The following is a 14424-nucleotide window of genomic DNA, read 5'->3' on the forward strand; positions in this document are numbered from 1 at the left end:
GTTGATGGATTGTGTGCCATCCTCTGCACCAAGGAAAGAAGATAACGTCTGCATTGCAGCCAGAAGCTGAACAGACGGCTGGACACCGAGAGGGGGTGTTTTCCAAGCAACGGAGCCCCAAAAAGGTATGCTGAATTTCGGGCTGAAAGTGTGAACGCAGAAAGTGGTTCACAGGAGCTGCGTTTGGAAAAACAGCTCTGAGAGCAAAGGCTTGCATACCAGGCATACTTGTGGTGAGATAAGAAATCCTATCTGAAGAGAGGTATGCACAGTTGCTAGGCAACGACAGTCAGTACAGTGGAAAGTTACTGACACGTGGGGCTGGCTCAGTGAGAGCCTGGGAAAAGCGAAAGTTGTTTTGTCTTCGCTTCTTTGCAAGGACTTTCAGACAGCTTGTAGATTGCCTGCCGGAAAGGCAGAAAAACAGCTCAAAAGAGACTTTTGGATTTTACAGGCTTGAGAGTGAAAGCTGAGACTTGGATTCAAAATGGATGCCAAGAAGGGGGGAGCCTTGCCTTACCCGCCTCCCCTGACTAATGACAATTATTCATCTTGGTCTGTAAAGATGAAGGCCCTGCTGCAGAATCAGAGGCTTTTTGGGGTGATTGAGAACCCCATCCCTCAAGCACCAACGCGAGGTTGGGAATCACAGAATGTGAAGGCCAGGACGGCTATAATTCTGTGTGTCTCGGATGATCAACTTGTGCATATTCAGGATTTGGAATACGCGCAAGAGATTTGGGAAACGCTGCGTAGAACACATCAGAGGGATGCTGGCTCTTCAGCGTTGCTGTATTTTGAGAAGCTGACCAATCTGAGGCTTGTGCCTGATGGAGATGTTCAAGCGCACCTGACGGAAATGAAATATCTGCGCCAACAGATGGTGGAACGCAATTTCCGTCTGCAGGAGGAAGTGTTTTGCTTCATGATGATAAACAGCTTAAATCGGACTTACAAAACCGTTGCCAGTCAGCTTGGTTCCCTTCCGGCGCAAGATTTGACCGCGGAGAGGGTGTCTGCCGTTGTTTTGAATGAACACGACAGGCTTGCTGCACTGGAGGTGAAGGACAGGGGGAGGGAGGAACGGAGTTCTAATTCCCCCACTGATGTTGCTACTGGAGAGAATGCTGTAGCTTTGAACGTTGTCCGATGTTACGATTGTGGACAGGCTGGGCATCTTCAGCGGAACTGCAAGAAGCCACGCCAACCAAAAGGAGCTAAGGGCCGCTCAGCAAAGCCTGAGGCAGCAGGCAAAGGTCATACCAAGTCTTCGGTGAAACCTGCAAAGGCCCTGATGGCGAAAGGAGCAACGCCAGATGTTGGACACTCTTTTATAATCGATACGGGCTGTTCTGTCCATATGTCCCCACACAGAGGGCTCTTTTCAACGTTTAAGAAGCAAAGCTTCGCTGTGAAACTAGCCAACGGTCAGGAGCTGGATGCGACCGGGATAGGAACTGTGTATCTTAAGAGTCTGAACCTGACTATACACGATGTTTACTTGGTTCCTGAATTGAAGTTCAATCTGCTGAGTGTTTCGCAGATTGCAAAGAAAGGACTAAAACTGTCCTATGATGCTGAAAGCTGCAAGATCTTCAAAGATGGAGAGCTGTATCTTTCTGCCAGAGAGAAAGATGGACTGTATTTGTTGACTTTTGACCAAAATGATTACATGGAATGTAATTCTGAGTCTAACTTGATTTCTCTTGCAGGTGTGACCAAAACGAGCGCCAAGAAGGTGGCCAGGGTCGACAGAGCGTTTCAGCGGGTGTATGCTGATGTGATTGGTCCTCTAGAACCATCTAGAGGCAATGCAAGATTTTATCTTGTGTGTGTGGATCATTTCTCTAACTTTGTCTGGATTTATGTGTTAAAGAGGCCACAGGAAGCCTTGGAAAGGTTTCAAGAGTTTTGTGACAAGGTTAAAGATATGCATGATGCCAACATTGATTGTCTTTTCACAGATGAGAAGCAGATTTTTCTTTTACAGGATTTCCAGAGGTTCCTGCAGAAGAAAGGGATAAGACACAAGGTTGCTGTTTCAGCGGAAGCGTGGAACAGGGGTGTCTGTGTACGGGTGAACAGAGAATTGCAAAAGGGGATGGAAGCGCAATTGCTTAGTTCACATCTGCCACATGAGTTCTGGGCGGAGTCGCTCATGTCGTTTTGTTACGCGTGGGTGAGAAAGGTTTCAAAAGAGTTGGGAAGTTCTCCTTTTGAGAAACTGTTCCACAGAAAACCTTCTGTTGCCCATTTCAAGGTTTTTGGGTCTCATGTGAGGACAGAAGCTCCAGGTGGAGTAAAGAATGCCAGAGGCATTTTTGTGGGATATGAAAAGGGTCTCTACAGAGTAATTTTGTCTGAATCTGGTCAGGTGATTCTCACAAAATTTCTAGAGAGTGCTCCTGAACAGGAGAGAGTGATAGTACACACATTTCCCACAGAGGACAATTCAGATGATGATGATGATTTTAAAGATTACAGTGGTACTGAGAGCGACAGTGATAGCTCAGAGAGCTCAGTTGTCACAGTCATTGAGAGGAAATCTCACACAATGGATAGACCTTCACAGGTGAAGGATGAACCACTGTTTACTATTGGAACTGGTTCTCCTAAGAGTCCTGAGACTGAACCAGTGAGCAGAGAGGATCAGCACCTAATACGCAGGTCTGAGAGAGTCACAAAGGGTGAACCACCCAAAAGGTACTCAGAAGAGTTTGCTAACTTAGCTGTTGCATGTGTTGCTGTTGTACACAACCGGGGACAGGTTGGAGCTGTGTCTAAGTCAGAGACAAAGACACAACAGAGAGTTGCTAGCCAAGGTAATGCAGAAGCACTCATTCCTTGGAAGCCAGACAACCAGAGAGGTACACTGGGGAAACCAGTGGCGGGGAGTTCCAAGGGTGGAACTGAAACAACAGGGGAGTGTTATGTGTATAACAACTGTTTGTTTTCTTCTCTGGATCACGCTTTGCTTGCCGCAACACGCATTGATTCTTTTGGGGGAGGATGTTACGAAAAAGAAGCAATGCTGCTGAGTTCTCCAGATGGCTGGAAAGCCAAACAGGATGTTGATGTTATGGGACTGTACCGTGGGAACAAGGGACAGTCTATTATGTGCACTGAGCACCGGATGTTAGCTCAGAGTGTCACATGACCCTGTACTGGAAGTACATGGGAGGAGTTATTCTCTCTCTGCTGTTGGTGTTGAAAGAGTGCAGACACGTTTCTCTGTACTGCTGGAAAGACAGAAATAAAGGCATGTAAAACATTTCTGTCTGTCTCTCTCCCCTCCCTGGGGATGGGGGAGGAAAGGTGTGTTCTTCTCACGTTTGAAGAAGGATCGCCGGGATCTCGCCTTGTCTTGCCGGGAGTCGCTGACGGGGGAGATCAACAAGGAACTCAAGCCGGGCACCTGGAGAGTGGCCAATTCCTCTGACTGAAGGCTTGAGATTCCGACACAAAGAGTACCTTCCTGTGAGTACGTGACCTCCCGCTTGAGGGATTATGGCGGGACAGAGTGGTTTCCAAGCCCTTAGCCAATGACGCAAATTGGCGGTGGAATGAAGAGAATGGTTGAAACCAGTGATTTTCTATGAATTTCTAAACATTTTGGCTGTTCACAATACAGACAAGTGGGTTCGGAAATGACCCGACTTGGCCTCGCTACATTGGATCCAGTTTGATGAGTGGATTACAAGATAACGAGCTTTCGATGAATTTAGCTCATTGTTCTCTCAGCTGGAGCTGTCGTCACCATGTCAGCGCTCATTGAATCAGGCAAGATAGCTGCGCTGATCAGCTCCTGCAGAGCCATACCATTGCTGGGATTGGCTGAAGGGCTGGATTTGATTGGTCAGGACGCATCCTCATGCAAATAAATTGTCCATTCATAAAATACATTGTTCATTCATACTGCTTGCCTGTATATAGCACCGGGATACGCAGTCACAAATGGCGCTTTATTCTTGGGGTGTTGGGGTTTTGTGTGGTGCTTGGTGCAATGTTGTGACAGGACAAGGGGAGCCCTTGTATAGCGGGGTTCCCTTGAGGTCATCTCCTCGGGTCCTACGTGGTTTACTCAGGAGTAAAACTCTGTTTATATGCCCCCCCGTTCCGTAACATTGGGAACCATTGGGGGCCAGGTCGGTTCTTTCATTTTCTCCTCTCCTCAGGAAAACTGCTCTTTCTTTGGGGGTTTGATTATTTTCGCCTCCTTCAGTGCCCACTGCATCCTCAGCGAAGTACAATATTGTCCTTTCAATTTCTGTAGCCATGTAGGGCTCTCTCTCTGGACCGCTACCCACGAGTCTGCGTTTGCAAACTGCTCCGAACATCCAGGGTGTTTTGTCACGTTTCAAAAGACCTGGTTGGTTAGGTCCAGGTCCCACGAGCCCTGGGGGTGGGGGGCTGTTCGCATGGAGTTCTCAGTCGTTTGGGGTTCATCACTCCACCGTATTTGCGTTCGAATTTGCCAAAATTATTCACCATGCCTTGTAATGGAGTCCATTCCTCCTGTGAGTGTGGGGAACCCTCCCCCCCATTATGAGATCCTGCTCAAGTTGTTACACACGGGGGACTCCCGGCCCTTCCGACATGTTGCAGGAGCCTTCAACCAAAACAGAAAGTGAGAAATCTCCTGTTTCCTCACAGCCTCAGCCCCCTTGGCCAAGATAGAGACAATAAAATACATAGACATACACAGAGCTGGGAGCCTCTTGTTGCCTGTGGGGGGTGGTGGTTTCTGTTATAAGAATTTTAAAGTCTTAGATATATAATAAATGTTCATAACTGTACCAAGCAAACATGTACATAAATATATAAACCACATGTCCCAAGCAGCACAAGAAGACAGTCCTGAAATCATTTTGACTCCCCAGCTGACCAAATGTTTCTCTGCAAGGAACGAGGAGGTGAAAAAAAACTATCTGAGGATGTACAAATTCCAACGCGCTTTAGTTCTGGGCTGCTTCACTCCTTGCATGAATTTTACCTGGGTGTCGGGGCTGTGTGTGCAAAAGCCAAAGCCCCATTTCCCCCCATAACACAGGAGTCACAGAGTCCAAGCCGCTGCTCAATGTACACCAGTACCGAAAACACGGACGGATCTAATCTCGTGGAGTGGGGTAGGGGAGGGAGGGATTTTGCAATGTAAATATTGTGGGGGGGGACCCCACTTTGCGAGTGGATTGGCGGGATCAGCCCCTCCTCCGCTCTCCTGATCCACTAGGAAGAGGGAAGGGGGGGGAAACCTTCCTCCCCCTCCCCCTAAACTCCTCTCCTCCCCTCCCGGCACATCCTTCTCTCACCTCGCCCCCATACGTTGCACCTCCTCTTCCTCTTCCTCGTCATCCGACTTCTGTTCCGGGAATGGGGAGGGGGGAAAGAACCCCCTCCCAACCTCCCTTCTTCTCCCGCAAGTGGAGCTTCCACTCCGGATTGCTGCTCTGCGCCGTAGCTCGGGGGGGGGGGCGCTTTCGGAAAGGGGAGGAGGGGCGGCAGGTAAATCCCCCCCACCCACGTGGATGTTGCAAGAAAGGAGAATCGGGAGCGAGGACAAAGACGTAAAGGGGTCGCGGGGAGAGGGGAGAAAAGGACCCAGAGACCCCGCCAGCTCCCCCAAGCGCCTTCCGTGGGGCCTGGATCCCTGCGCGCGTGCTGCGCAGGCATCCCTGGGGCGCGGAGAGAAGCCAGGATAGAGACCCCCCTGTCCCCCCTTGCTCGTCTTGGGGGGCAATAGGGACGGAGAGATGGGTTGCGCCTGCCGAGGGGTGAGCCAAGGGGGCTCTGGGTGCATGGGAGACTCAGGGATGGGGGGGGCAAGGGCGGGGGGAGGAGGAGGGAGCTTTCCTCGCAGGGCGGACCCCTTGCCCCATTTCCCAGGCCCGTGCGTCCCATGAAAGGGTTAAGGGGCGCGAGAGACGCCTGGATAGAGACCCCCCATTCCATCCCTTGCTCGTCTGGAGGGGGCAATAGGGACGGAGAAATGGGGGGCGCAGGGTGAGGGGCCAGTCGCTCCGGAGTGCAGGGAAAACTCCGGGAGAGAGGGAGGGGGGAGGCCTTCTCAGAAGTGGCTCTATGTTTCCGCAGTCCCACCCAGGAAGCAGCCAGAATCCTTTTCCTCTCTCTCAGGCTTCCATCTTTATTGTCTTTTCCGCTGAGGGTGAGGATAATGGAATGGCTCTCAGGATTAATACAGAAGTTGCACCTCAAAAGCATTTCTGTTCCTCTTATTCTTTATAGGCAATGTCAGAGTGACTGACAAGCTGAGATACAATCCTTCAGCATCCGATGACAGCGACTGCATGAATCTTCCCAGTCAAAGGACCCATTTTCATGATAGACAGTGCCTGGGGCTGGAGGCTGTACACACCGGGTGTGCCTGTGCAGGCCAAAGACTGCCAGTATTAGCACAGGTGAGGTGTGTGACCTCCCCAAATTTACAGACTGTATGTGAATGAGTTTGTGGGTGGGATTATAGCTTACGGCAACCCTGTGATTTTCTCCACCCATAACATTTCATGAGCTAATATTGAAGTACAAATTCCAAAATAACTACAAAATTCTCATGATAATAATAATAATACATTGGTACCTCGAGTTAAGAACTGAATTCGTTCTGGAGGTCCGTTCTTAACCTGAAACTGTTCTTAACCTGTGGTACCACTTTAGCTAATGGGGCCTCCTGCTGCCGCCGTGCAATTTATGTTCTCATCCTGAAGCAAAGTTCTTAACAAAAGGTACTATTTCTGGGTTAGCAGAGTCTGTAACCTGAAGCGTCTGTAACACGAAGTACCACTGTAAAAGTTATAGTATTCATCTTTGCCCCCAGCCACTCTGGGCAGCTTACAGTACAAATAGATAAAGGTAAAGGGACCCCTGACCATTAGGTCCAGTCGTGGCCGACTCTGGGGTTGCGGAGCTCATCTCGCGTTATTGGCAGAGGGAGCCGGTGTACAGCTTCCGGGTCATGTGGCCAGCATGATTAAGCCGCTTCTGGCGAACCAGAGCAGCGCACGGAAATGCCGTTTACCTCCCCGCCGGAGCGGTACCTATTTATCTACTTGCACTTTGACGTGCTTTCGAACTGCTAGGTTGGCAGGAGCTGGGACCGAGAAACGGGAGCTCACCCCGTCACGGGGATTCGAACCGCCGACCTTCTAATCAACAAGCCCAAGGCTCTGTGGTTTAACCCACAGCACCACACGCGTCCCTACAGTACATATACAAGACAGTAAAACATCAAACATTAAAAACCTCCTGATACACCTGTCTTCTAAATGTCAGATGGTTGCCTGTTTCCTTGCCCTCTGAAGGGAGGGCATTCCATGGGGCAGGAGGCCCTCTGCCTGGTTCCCTGGAACTTCACTTCTAACAGCAAGGGAACCAGCAGAAGACCCTCAGAGGCGGACCTCCCTCTCCGGACTGAGCGATGGGGATGAAGATGCTCCTTCAGGTCCACAGGGCCAAGGCTGTTGAGGGCTTCAGGTTGCAGATCTTGCTCCTCCATAATGATTGATGTATAGTTAGCAGAGTAGGAGAAAACACAGAGGCAGCAAAAAAAAATTCAGCTGAGAAATTTATTACCGAAGACAGATAAGCATAACAGGATCCCAAAAATAGCAGAAACTTAATTTACAGTAAAACCCTGACTTAGCATTCCAAAACAGCACTCAAGTAAGAAACAGACAGAGTAGAGTAATAACAGAATAGGAAGTGGGAGCAGGCACATTTCAATACTGTAATTTATATATAATTCAATGTCAGAGTAACCCTAGGACTAGATAAAAAGCCTCCAGGTGGACGTGCCCCATCTGCCCTTCACTGTCCTCTTCCGCACGGGCAGAATCTGCCTTCTGGACTTTGGGATTCACGGTTGTTCTCCTCCTCTCCATCCACCAGGACTTGACTTCAGGTGCAGCAGAATTCCCCAGCCCCCCAAGGATTTGAGACCCATCAGCTTTCCTCACCTGGTTTAGCCGGCCGGTTGAAGCCGTTGCTTGAACCCCTGTTGCATGCTGACAGCTTCTGGAAGCCACAGGTGAGAGCTGAGTGCAGGGTGGGGACCAAGGGTGGAAAAATGACCCCAGGAGGTGCAGGACATGTCCCCCACCAAAGGAACTACTGCTCCCCAACACCCCATGACATCTCGATTCAGGTAGGGAGCCGTATTGGTCTGACGCACTTGAAATAAAAAATTAAAAAATAGTCCCGTAGCACCTTAGAGACCAACTATGATTTTTCTAGATATAAGCTTTCGTGTGCATGCACACTTCTTCAGATACACTGAAACAGATGTCACCAGACCCTTGTATATCGTGGGAGGGTGGGTTGGGGTTTTTCTCAGAAAGGTACTCCTACTACCATCTCACACTACCCTTCACTATATGAAGAAGTGTGCATGCACACGGAAGCTTATATCTAGAACAAACTTAGTTGGTCCCTAAGGTGCTGTTGTGGTTGTTGTTGCTCTCAATTTATACTGTTTGGCTCCGACCTGTATGCCTTTAACCAACCGGTCTAGTGCACTCTGGTTTCTGTCACGGTGTCCTGTTGTGCCAGAAGCGCTTTAGTCATGCTGGCGACATGACCCAGGAAGCTGTCTGTGGACAAACAGTGGCTTCCTGGGCCTGACAGCAAAATGAATGTCACAACCCCATAGTCACCTTTGACTGGACTTAAAAGTCCAGGGGCCCTTTACCTTTTTTACCTTCATAAAAGATCAGACTTAGCAACCGCTTTGCTCTGGTTGGTCTCTGTTAGTTTCTCCAACCTTTGGGAGACTTACGGTTTCCCAGACGGGCTCCTCTTGCATCCCTTAAGGAGGAGCTGTTTTATGATCTTTTCCACCATCATCCCTGACCACTAGTCTTGCTAGCTAGGGGTGATGGCAGCTAAAGTCCAAAAACAGCTGGAGACCCAAGTTTGGGAAACCCTGTTCACCTTGAAGGAGAAAGGAGGGCTCACTTGCATCAGAACATCAGGTGAGCCCTGCAGGATCAGGCCCAAGGGGCCCCTGTGGAGGGACTGCTCACTGGAAGGACAGATCCTGAAGCTGGACAGATCCTGAAGCTGGGGCTCCAAGACTTTGGCCACCTCATGAGAAGAGAAGACTCCCTGGAAAAGACCCTGATGTTGGGAAAGATGGAGGACGCAAGGAGAAGGGGACACAGAGGACGAGATGGTGGGACAGTGTTCTCAAAGCTACCAGCATGAGTTTGACTAAACTCCAGAGTCTTGGAGCCTCAGCTTCACGATCTGTCCTTCCAGTGAGCACTCAGGGCTGATTTCCTTCAGAATGGAGAGGTTTGATCTTCTTCCAGTCCATGGGACTCTCAAGAGTCTCCTCCAGCACCAGAATTCAAAAGCATCAATTCTTTGGCGATCAGCCTTCTTTATGGTCCAGCTCTCACTTCCATACATCACTACTGGGAAAACCATAACTTTTACTATACGGACCTTTGTTGGCGAGGTGATGTCTCTGCTTTTTAAGATGCTGTTTGTGTTTGTCATTGCTTTTCTCCCAAGGAGCAGGCGTCTTTTAAATTCATGACCATCTGCAGTGATCATGGCGCCCAAGAAAGTGAAATCTCTCACTGCCTCCATTTCTTCCCCTTCTATTTCCCAGGAGGTGATGGGACCAGTGGCCATGATCTTCGTTTTTTTGATGTTGAGCTTCAGACCATATTTTGCGCTCTCCTCTTTCACCTTCATTTAAAAGGTTCTTTAATTCCTCCTCACTTTCTGCCCTCAAGATTGTGTCATCTGCATATCTGAGGTTGTTGATATTTCTTCCGGCAATCTTAATTCCGGTTTGGGATTCATCCAGCCCAGCCTTTCGCATGATGAATTCTGCATATAAGTCAAATAAGCAGGGAGAGAATATACAGCCCAAAGAACCATAATAGTATTTACCCATCCCCCTATCTGCAAGGCTTTCCTCTGCTTCTCCTCTGAATGCATCAGGATTCAACCCACCATCTTGATGGATTTCTGCCTGGGGCATGTGCTGCCCTTGATCGCCTCCTGCCTGCTAAGCGATTATGGAGTCAGGGGGAGCCCTGGATCCCCCAATTCCAGAGGAGTCATTAGGCGTTGGAACCCAGGAAATCCGTCAAACCGTTGAATGTTGGCAATTATTTGAAGCTTCTTCAGTTTTCAATACAGTATTGGGTAGTCGGAGGAAACAGTCCGATTCATGGGATCCGCTTACTGCTACAATTTTATAGGTTGCTTTTCTGAGCCTCTTTGCTGTTGTGCATGGAAGGTGCCTGTGTCAATGGTCACTGTCCTGGCCTTAGTCAGAGGCTGCGTTGGGGACTTGGGGTTTTTGGGGAGTCGTTTAACCGCCCCCCCATTCCTGGTGCACCAATACCTAAAACAGGGACGGATCTAAGTTCATGGCGTGGGGTGGGGGAGGGAAGGAATTTGCAATGTAAACACTGTTTGTGCGGGACCCCACTTTGCAATTGGATTGCCGGGATCAGCCCCTCTCCCACTCTCCTGATCCCCAGAAAGAGGAGGGGAGGGGGGGGCTTCCTCTCCTCCCCCCCTCAATTCTTTCCCTTCCCTCCCAGCATATCACTCTCTCAGCCCTTCCCGCACTGCCCCAAATCCCGCCCCCAGACGTTGCTCCTCTTCCTTCTCCTCCTCCTCGCAAGTCTGCTTCTGTTCTGGGAATGTCGGGTGTGAGCCCCCTCCCCCCCCGCCTGCTTCTCCCGGAAGTGGAGCTTCTGCGCCAAATTGCTGCTCTGCTCCATAGCTCTAGGGGCGCGTGCTTTCGGAAAACCCCCCTCCCCGTGGATGTTGCAGGAAAGGAAAGGAGAATCGGGAGCGAGTTAAAAGAGGTAAAGGGCTTTCCTTGGCCCCTTAGGCGCCTTGGCAGGGGCGGACATGGGGCCCCCACCCAGGGAGTCCTCACGAGGGCCTCCTTGCCCCGGAGCGCTGTGGGGTTCGCGGGAAGAGAGTCGGGCCATGAAAGGGTTAACAGGCGCTACAGGCGCTTGGATAGAGACCCGTCCCTCCCCTCTCGTATTGGGGTGGCCCCTCCGGATGGAAAGATGGGGTGCGCATGGCGAGGGTTGGGCCGGGCCAAGGGGGCCTCTGGGTGCAGGGGAGACGCTGGGAGAGAGGCAGGGGGTCGAGGAAGTGGGGGGGGAGGGGAGCATCCCAGCAGTATTGGGGGGGGGGGAGAGCTAGGAAGACCAGTCTTTGGGGAGACCACTCCATTGTGGCTTCCTTGAGGAATCTCCAGAGGGGGCGCTTTGGCTTCTCCCTCCCACCCAGGAATGGGCCACCCCTTCAAGGCGACCAGAGAGGGATCCCTGGAAAGTGGGGGGTCGTGTCCCCCCACCCCTTCCTTCCTGCAAGCTCCATCCTCTTCCCACCCCATAAGCCCCTGCCCTGTCCAGACACAGCGCTTCTGCCCAGTCCAACCATTGGTCCCCTGGAGAGGAGAGGAAATCCCGAGAGGAAGAGGGGAGGGGGGAGGCCTTCTCAGAAGCGGCTCTTGGTTTCCGCAATCCCACCCAGGAAGCAGCCAGAAACCTTTTCCTCTCTCTCAGGCTTCCATCTTTATTGTCTTTTCCACTGAGGATGAGAATAATGTACACCTGTCATCAGAAACAGGTGCAGAGTCCATGGAATGGCTCTCAGGATTGATATGGAAGATGCACCTCAAAAGCATTTCTGTTCCTCTTATTCTTTTTAGGCAATGTCAGAGTGACTGACAAGCTGAGATACAATCCTTCAGCATCCGATGATAGCAATTCCATGAATCTTCCCAGTCAAAGGACCCATTTTCATGGTAGACAGTACCTGTGGCTGGAGTCTCTACACACAGGATGTGCCTATACAGGCCAAAGACTGCCAGTATTAGCACAGGTGAGGTGTGTGACCTTCCCAAATTTACAGACTCTATGTGAATGAAAGTTTGTGGGTGGGATTATCGTTTACGGCAACCCTGTGATTTTCTCCACCCATAACATTTCGTGAGCTGATATTGCAGTACGAATTCCAAAATAACTTTTAAAAATCACAAGATGATGATGATAATAATAATAATAAAAATAAAATTTTATTTATACCCCACCCTCCCCAGCCAAGGCCGTGCTCAGGGGGATGATAAGAATAATTGCAGTATTTATAGCCTGCCCATCTGGTTGGGTTTCCCCAGCCACTCCAGGGAGCTTAAAGTACATAAAAAAGACAGTAAAACATCAAACATTAAAAACATCCCAATGCAGCTGTCTTCTAAATGTCAGAGAGTTGCCCATTTCCTTGCCCTCTGAAGGGAGGGCATTCCATGGGGCAGGAGGCCCTCTGTCTGGTTCCCAGGAACTTCACTTCTGCCAGCAAGGGAACCAGCAGAAGACCCTCGGAGGAGGACCTCCCTGTCCAGACTGAGTGATGGGGGTGGAGACGCTCCTTCAGGTCCACAGGGCCGAGGCTGTTTATGGCTTAAGGTTGCAGATCTTGTTCCTCCATAACGATCTCCAGAGCAAGTTCCACGCATAATTAGCAGAGTAGCAAAAAATGCTCAAAGGCAGCAAAAAAGTAATTCAACTGAGAAATCTATTACAGTGGTACCTCTGGTTGCGAACGGGATCCGTTCCGGAGGCCCATTCGCAACATGGGCAGAACACAAACCACGTCTGCGCGTGTGCAGGTCACGATTCACTGCTGCGAATGCATGTGACATCATTTTGCACGTCTGCGCATGCACGAGGGGCAAAACCCAGAAGTAACTGGGTTGCCATGGGACACAAGACAGAAACGCACAACCTGAAGCAAACGTAACATGAGGTATGACTGTACTGAAGACAAATAAGCATAACAGGATCCAAAAAATAGCAAAAATGTAACTCACAGTAAAACCATGACTTAGCATACCAAAACAGCACTCAAGTAAGAAACAGAGAAACAAAGTAGAGTAATATCAGAATATGAAGTGGGAGCAGGCGCATTTCAATACTGTAATTTATATATAATTCAATGTCAGAGTAACCCTGGGACTAGATAACAAGCCTTCAGGTGGACGTGCCCCATCTGCCCTTCACTTTCCTCTTCAGCACGGGCAGAATCTGCCTTCTGGACTGTGGGATTCACGGTTGTTCTCCTCTCCATCCACCAGGGCTTGACTTCAGGTGCAGCAGAATTCCCCAGCCCCCCAAGGATTTGAGACCCATCAGCTTTCCTCACCTGGTTTAGCCGGCCGGTTGAAGCCGTTGCTTGAAGCCCTGTTGCATGCTGACAGCTTCTGGAAGCCACAGGTGAGAGCTGAGTGCAGGGTGGGCATCAAGGGTGGAAAAATGACCCCAGAAGGTGCAGGACATGTCCCCCACCCAAGGAACTACTTATCCCCAACACCCCATGACATCTAGATCCAGGTAGGTAGCCGTGTTGATATGACACAGTTGAAATAAAAAATTACAAAATATTCCCGTAGCACCTTAGAGACCAACTAAGTTTGTTCTAGGTATAAGCTTTCGTGTGCATGCACACTTCTTCAGATACACTGAAACAGATGTCACCAGACCCTTATATATCATGGGAGGGTGGGGTGGGGGTGTTCCTCATAGGGGTACTCCTACTACCATCTCCCACTACCCATCACTATGTGAAGAAGTGTGCATGCACACCAAAGCTTATACCTAAAACAAACTTAGTTGGTCTCTATGGTGCTACTGGACTATCTGGCTACCTACCATTAAGTACAGTTATTTCCTTGCCTTGAATATCCTGCTTTTCAGTGCCTGATTAGGATAGTCCTCTGTCAGAAGACAAGCACAGGATCAGGCAGCACATCATCATTATAAAGAACCATTGGGGTGGGTGTTTCCATTTGGGATTCCCATGTGCCAGCTGCTTTCCTTCTGCTTCTCCTGCTCTCTCCATGCAATGTCAGGCATGTAGACAGAGGTCCATCTCCAAGAACAGGAGCTTCCCTGAACACCCATTCAGCTGACCCCAAGCACCAAGCCTTGTCACTAGTTCTCTGACTGACCCAGACCACAGTCCCTGGAAGAGATGTAGACCTGGGTCTCCCAGAATGGTCCATATGGACCTCCTGAGGTCAGTGGGACTGTGCAGGTGATTCATGAAGATCTAGAGGTGGAAACGGGGGCAGCCACTTGATTTGAAAGGCAGTCCCACAAGACAACAGTATTCCAAGATCATGCTGTGTTATTAAAGATGATTGAGGATTATGAAAGTTTCCTGATGCATTACTACCATTTGACATCATACCATTTTCATTTCCTAAAAATTGGGAACATGACTAGGACATGGGAGAATGCAGGAGATGTTGAAATAGGAGAAGGTGCTAATGGTGATTGATGTGCCCTTTTTTTTCTGTGTTCTCTTTCTTGAAACCCAAACAGGATTTCCTTTCTGCCCACTCTGAAAAAGGTGATGGAGAAGACA

At 49.8% G+C, this 14424-nt stretch overlaps 1 protein-coding gene across 1 annotated transcript in view; it reads left to right on the forward strand.

Annotated features, from left to right (window-relative positions):
- The window catches only part of LOC128421982 (zinc finger protein 420-like), a 171334-nt gene that overhangs the window by 65677 nt on the left and 91233 nt on the right, over positions 1 to 14424 (forward strand). The gene's annotated exons all lie outside the window — the stretch shown is intronic.

This window comes from Podarcis raffonei, chromosome 10 (genome assembly GCF_027172205.1).
Source record: "Podarcis raffonei isolate rPodRaf1 chromosome 10, rPodRaf1.pri, whole genome shotgun sequence".
In the NCBI taxonomy this organism is placed as follows: domain Eukaryota; kingdom Metazoa; phylum Chordata; class Lepidosauria; order Squamata; family Lacertidae; genus Podarcis; species Podarcis raffonei.